Below are 7,500 nucleotides of genomic sequence, written 5' to 3'. Positions count from 1 at the left end.
GGGAATCTGGAAGCCTGTTCAATTCAATGAATACGGAACGCCAGTGGTACCGATTCGTAAAGCACACGCTTCAAGCAACCTGAAGCCCAAACTACGGATTTGTGGTGACTACTCTGTGGGAATTAATGACCAACTTGCTGATCACCGTCATCCAATGCCACTCCCTGCTGAACTGATGCAGAAACTCGGAGGTGGATTCGGATATACAAAGATAGACCTTGCTGATGCCTATAATCAGATCAAACTGGCTCCAGAAAGTCAACGCAGACTCGCACTCAGCACTCACCGTGGAGTACTCCTGCAACAACGACTCCCTTTCGGAATTAAGTCAGCACCTGGTTACTTTCAGGAGATCATGGAAAACCTGACCCATGATCTACCTGGAGTGGCCGTCTTCCAGGATGACATGCTCGTCAGTGGGAAAGATGCAAACAGTCACTTAAACAACCTAAAGTGTCTGCTCACATGTCTAAGCGACAATGGACTCAGATGTCGCCGTGAAATGTGCCAGTTTGCACGACCCAGTGTAGAATACCTTGGACACATTTTGTCGGCTGAAGGGATCACTAAGGGATCCAAAGTCGAAGCAGTCTTAAAGATGCCATCTCCAACGAACGAATCAAGCTTGAAATCTTTCCTAGGTTCAGTTCAGTTTTATGGAAAGTTTATCCCAAACCTAGCCAGTATAGCAGAGCCACTCTATTGCCTTACGAAAAAGTCAACTATTTGGAAGTGGGGAGATGAGGAACAGTCAGTTTTTGATCACTTGAAAAATGTACTTTCATCAAGTCAAGTTCTGATACACTTCGATCCAAACAAAACTTTGGGACTGGCTTGCGACGCATCAAACGTTGGTATTGGAGCAGTCCTGTTTCACCGCTATCCTGATGGAAGCGAGCGCCCAATATCCAATATGTCCAAGACTCTCACTTCTGCACAGCATAACTACAGTCAAATTCAAAAGGAAGCCCTAGCTATCATATTTGGCTTGCAGAAGTTTTACCAATATTTGTACGGTCGTAAATTCGTACTCGTGACTGACCACAAGCCACTGACATCACTATTCAGTCCGAGGAAAGGGACGCCACTTCTCGCTGCTAACAGACTAGCACGATGGGCCCTGTGGCTGAACCAGTTTGACTACACCATTGAATATCGGAAATCAGCAGATCATGGCAATGCTGATGCCCTCAGTCGCTTGCCATTCGGTGATGACAACGACTTTGACAGAAAGGAAAATGGTGAAGACATAGACATGGTGTGTGCCATCAAAGCTCTTAGTATTCAAGTCCAACCTGTGGATGCTAACGTCCTCCGTCAAGAGTCAGGGAAAGATCCAGTGATATCTACAGTGATGCGCTACGTCCGTGAAGGCTGGCCACCAAAGAACATGGAGATCAATGACGAAGTCAACAAGTTCCGTAAGTTATCAAACTCACTTAGTATCTGTCATGGATGCCTTATACATGGATCTAGAGTTGTGATTCCACATAGCTTGCAGCCAAAGATCCTCAATCTTCTGCATCTTGGACATTTTGGCATGGAACGCATGAAACAACTAGCAAGAACTGCTGTTTATTGGCCTGGTATCGATGCTGCTATAGAGATAGCCAGTCGACGATGTGATTCATGTAACAAACATCAAAGGCAGCCATCTAAGCCTCCAGTTCACCCATGGATGTTACCAGAAAAGCTGTGGAGCCGCTTACATCTGGACCATGCAATAAATTTTATGGGTAGAGATTGGCTGGTGATCACAGATGCTTATTCCAAGTACCCATGCATTCATCCCACTTCCTCCACGTCCTCCAAAGCCACTTTGAATCTGCTTGAGGAAGACTTTGCGCACTTCGGATTTCCTCACACACTGGTCACCGATAATGCACCAACTTTTACGTCTGAGGAGTTCCAGAGCTGGTGCAAAGAACGCGGGATCACACACCTGACAGGGGCACCTTACCACCCAGCTACCAACGGAGCAGCGGAACGTTTGGTGCAGACCTTCAAACAAGCTCTGAGGAAGTCTTCTCTTCCGCCAACACGAGCACTTCAAGAATTCTTGATGCAGTACCGGAGAACACCGACATCCTGTGGATTCTCTCCAAGTGAACTTTTGAATCACCGGCAGATACGAACAAGGATTGATTCTCTGCTGCCATCGCCAGTACACATTGCTCAAGGCAAACAGTCTAAGGAAGCACATAAGTCTCAGGTGACTCCAAGCTCGGCTGATGTCGCTAAAGTTACCAGGCAGTACAAGGCCGGAGATCCTGTGTATGCACTATACTATGGACCTCGTCGAGACAAAGATCCCCGATGGGTACCAGCAATCATTAAGAAGTCATTGGGTACTCGCTGCTTTAACGTGAAGGTCATACCTCATGGCCCGATGTGGAGACGACACTGGGAACAGCTGCGACCGCGGTACACAACTGAGGAAGACAATGAACCTGGTGATGCAGAAAACACTGTATTTGAATTTGCAACAGATCACCCGATGGAGATCTCGGAAACTGTGCCACTAACACAAAGACAAACCAGACCCAAGACCATGTTACCCGTTCCAGAGTATGGACCAGACAACCCAAGACGGTCCAAGAGAACCCGTAAAACCCAAGAGAGACTTTGCTGTTGATACTTCTTGTGTAGCATCAATTTCAGTCGGGAGGTGTTATATGGACTGTTAGATATGTAATTCGTCTGACGTTCCGTGTGTCATGTGGTTCGTCTGAGTTCATTGTTTCATTGTTGTTGTCTTGTGGGACTGTCGTAGTAAAATGTCATTGATATATATATATGGTGGACATGACTTTTGTTTATTCATAACGAACATTGGGTGAGTGCGTTCTTTGTATGTAATTGAACAATAAATGTAATAATTAAATTGTATAACTCGTTATGTTATCTCTACGAGTCATCCGAGGGAAACATAACACTTATAGAACATAAAGCATATGGAATATAAAACAGCTCACTTCGAATCTGTAAAGGCTTCCCATTAGCCACACCCACAGACAACTATTTAACAATAAAAAAAAGCCTGTTTAAATAAGGACCATTTGGATTTACATGGTGTATAGCCTGTTGCTGTAGTATGCTCTTGTTCCTTAATAACTCGGAGTATATGTAGGCTCACTCAGAAACACAGTCACGTCTACAACACTAACTGTAACACCAGCCAAATGATATTACTATAAGGTGTCAAAAGCAGCATCAAAAATGCGTACCCATAGGCGCAGGCGCAGGCGCAGATGTGGCAGAAGCTTGTTTCCCAACCACATGGTTACGGGTTCAGTCCCACTACGTGGTACAATGAGCAAGTGTCTTCTGCTACAGCCCCGGACCAACCAAAGGTTTATGAGTGGATTTGGTAGACAGAAACTGAAAGAAACCTGTCGTATATATATATATATATATATATAAAGCATATTACTCTACCTCTGGTATTTGAGTACTCTTTTTTTCCACCTTGTTTCACATTTATGTACTTACTCTGGTATATATATATATATACAAAATTAGGGCGTGAAGTAGATTTTATTCGCATCCACAGCAACTCCAGTTGCTAACCGTAAACTATGAAATAACTTTTTCAGTTTATCGAAGTTCGATTCGGAAAAAATTTACAACCTTCTACATCAGTAAATCACTATTATTGCCGAAAGATAATTTTTGTGCCTTCTACGGACTGCTCAAAATTTACTAACTTCCTATACTGTGATCCTTGACAACTGGTGTTGGTGTATTTACGTCCCCGTAACTTACGGTTCTGTAAAAGAGAACGACAGAATAAGTACCAGGCTTTAAAAACAATAAGTACTAGGGTCGATTCATTCGACTAAAAATTCTTCAAGGTGGTACCCCAACATGGCCACAGTCTAATGACTGAAACAAGTAAAATAAAAAAAAATCACGATATTATAGTCCTTAGCTTGGCAAACCCACGATATATTTGGAATGGCAAATCAAATAGAGGCTCATTCTATCTCATATCACATCCTTCGGTCTTAAGAAAGAAGAACGAATATGTTAGATACTGTAGCAAGAAAGAAATTATTCCTGAGATGATGGGATTGGTTGATTAGGGTTGAGCTGGGCTACATAACAATAACAACATCTAACCCGAGGGATCACCAGAGATGGGGGGGGGGCATTAATGCGTATCGATATGGAGAGACATTTAGATATGTTTATTTCGTGTGTTTCCGCGAGTGCATTTCTATGCTGGTTCATTAGCCTGCTATTCAGAGGTTTCCCTGGCGTGTAGATGCTTCATCGGACGGAGTGAAAACAACTGGTCCAGTATGAGGAACCGGCTGCACAAACATGCGCGCGCATACACTCACACACATACACTCACACACAAGGAAGCATATTTACATATGTACAACATACGTATATATATATATATATATATATATATATATATATATATATATATATACATATGTATGTGTGTGTGTGTGTGTGTGTGTGTGTAAATATACGTACATATATATATATATATATATATATATATATATATATATATATATATATATATATATACACACGTATATGTATACAGTATATACGTATATATATATACATATATATATATGCGTGTCTGCGTGTGTGTGTGTGTGTGTGTATGTGTGTATGTGTGTGTGTGTGTTTTATGTTTGTTTGTAGTCTTAAACCAGTGAGCTGTAAATCGTTAGTTCCAGAAAATACAAACGAAAATGTTTATTTCTAAGGCTGGTGTCAAAGGTTATTTTCTGTATTTATTCATTTCATTTTTATTTTATAATTTTTTTAAAAACAGTTTTTAGGTCATTTCTGATTTACGGGTATTCATTGTTCTAAGAGTTTATTCAGCAGTTAAAAGTGCAACTGACCTTTCACGCGTTCGTGCGCTATCAAACTGTTATGTGATGTGCGATATTCCTAACCTACGAAAATAGTTTGTAAAATCGATTAAGTGGCCATCGATAATTTGTTTTGGGTTAGGGTTGTTTTTAAGTTGATAGACATTGCAAGCGTTACGCTTAGTGCTGCAGCGTCGTGGTGCGAGAAGCAGGTGAAAGGAATCCGTCAAACCACGCCTCAAGGTAGGAAAGGCATAACCGCTTGTATGATTCCTGATCATTTTGGTGTCGTTCCAAGCAACTGAATGAATCTAAGGTAATGTAAAATAAAGCATTCTACCGAGAAATACTAAGAAATTTTCACAGAGTCAGACTCGAGAACATCTGCAAGTTGCTCCATCTGCTAGAAACGGCATCTTGATTTTACCAAAATCACATTTTGTCATTATAAACTTTTTCTACAATAGGCACAAGGCGTGAAATTTTGGAGGACGAAGCGAGTCGATTACATTGACCCAAGTGCTCAACTGGCACTTATTTTATCGACCCCAAAAAGGATGAAAGGCAAAGTGAACCTCAGCGGAATTTAAACTCAGAACGTAAAGCATTTTGTTATGGTTATTTCTACAGATTTTCTATAGGAATTATAACCAGCATTGATTTTGTTACGACGCTTCATATCCGGGACGCCTGATGTCAGCAAACAATGAGATCGAAGATGAGAAATGGGTAATGGGCGTATTTGACATATTTCGGGATTTGCTGCTCCTTCATCAGTACTTATCCAACCTGTTAGTCATCCACGAACTCGTTGCTTAAATGCACACTAAATACAGCGGTGTAACGTCATTGGACATACCAATTGCATGTCTTAAACACATTCCTGGAAGCTGGTACGTAAATGCTGATGACCTACTGGAACACAGTATTTCGTTATGAAATCATAGTATTCTACAAAGTATATTAAACATGTATCACACGCCCATTACTCTTTTTTCATCTTTGATATCATTAGAAGATACAGAAATAAATTTATTTCTCAAACGCGTGATAATGCTATAAATAGCATGATCAGGATAAATTATCCATACATTGCAGAAAAATACGTTACTGGCCAGCCATGAGACTCAAACTCACACCTCTGTGATTATGCGTCAAGTGTTTTACCATTAAACTAATTCTGCTGCAATTTTAGAACTTATAAATTTAAGCTAAATTTATAAGTTATCTACAAGTTCTAAAATCGCAAAAGAATTCGTTGCTGGGCAGCTTGGTTTAATGGTAAAACACTTGACGCGTAATCACAGAGATGTGAGTTCGAGTCTCATGGCTGGCCAGTAACGTATTTTTCTGCAATGTATGGATAATTTATCTTGATCACGCTATTTATAGCATTATCACTCGTTTGAGAAATAAATTTATTTCTGTATCTTACAATACATCTCAACGCTTCTAAAAAACAAACTTTGTTTGTTTACTTTCATCGTTTGATAACGTTGCTTGTGACGAAACACAAGCAAGATTTGATCGCACAACCCACAGTCACGTAGCTTGCTATGTTACTGATCCAGCCAATTTAACTCCATCTTAAACATATTAATTGTAACTTGTTTCACAAACCCTGTAGTAATGTTCTCGTGTAAAAAGAGGGGAGGACAGTTTAGGTTTAGCCGTGGAAAGAAAAGCCTACGGAAAAGACCACGGTAACCTTGGTCAATATTCTCATTGAAGAAACTATAACAGTAAGTGACTCTCTTTTGCCTTTTTGTTTTTTGGGGGTTTTTTTTTCTTGGATTTTTTTCTAGTTCATAGGGTTATGCTCAAGATGGCTCCGTCGTTCACACGTGCCATCCTTGCTACATTCACCCATCTTTTTTTGAAGCATTCACTAGACAAGACTTCCCTTTCTACTCTCACCTTCCTCTTCAGGTGATACTTGAAGAAGTTGATGAGAGATTGCCCAGAGAGGAAAGTCCTTGTCTCTAGACCTTTCAGACGCGTCCACCATACACATTCTTTCGCCATAGCCACAAGTACGATGAAAATAGCTCTTCCTTCCCGATTAAAGGAAGGAGGCGCGACAATATTCACGATAGACTCGGCTGATAGACCGACTTGTCCCACACGCGATAGCAGTTGTTCGACGTAAGCCCACAGCTCGGAAATGGTGGGACATTGTACGAGTGCGTGCAGAACGGTTTCGTCGCTCTGCCGGCATCTCGGGCATGTCGGTCCGGTGTGTCCCGAACCGTGTCTGTAAAGCTTATCCCGAACGGGTAATGCTTCTCGATAGCACTGCCAGGCCAGGGATCGTTGTCGCACCTCCCCTCCACTAATCCTCTATAGAACGCTTTTGTGGAATCAAAGTTGCACAAGATTGGTCCCGGACGGCAGAGTTGCTTGAGGGCAACGCGACACTCGCGGTGCCATTCGCCAAGCTTAGGTCTCTGTTTGATCCACGACTGCAGTTCGGCTAAGGAGACGAGCTGCGGGAAAGCGCGCCGCACAAACGGCGACCACACCTGTTCACCGTCGTCTAGGAAGCGCCGGAGATGTCGCAGTCTCAGCGCATGTCTGCGCATCATCAACCACGGCATACCCAGCCCTCCATTTAGCGGCTGTTGACAGCAAATGGATCGCCTAACCATCGGAA

Source organism: Octopus bimaculoides, chromosome 16, assembly GCF_046866305.1.
Source record: "Octopus bimaculoides isolate indiv1 chromosome 16, ASM4686630v1, whole genome shotgun sequence".
NCBI lineage: Eukaryota > Metazoa > Mollusca > Cephalopoda > Octopoda > Octopodidae > Octopus > Octopus bimaculoides.
This window is presented reverse-complemented; position numbering follows the sequence as displayed.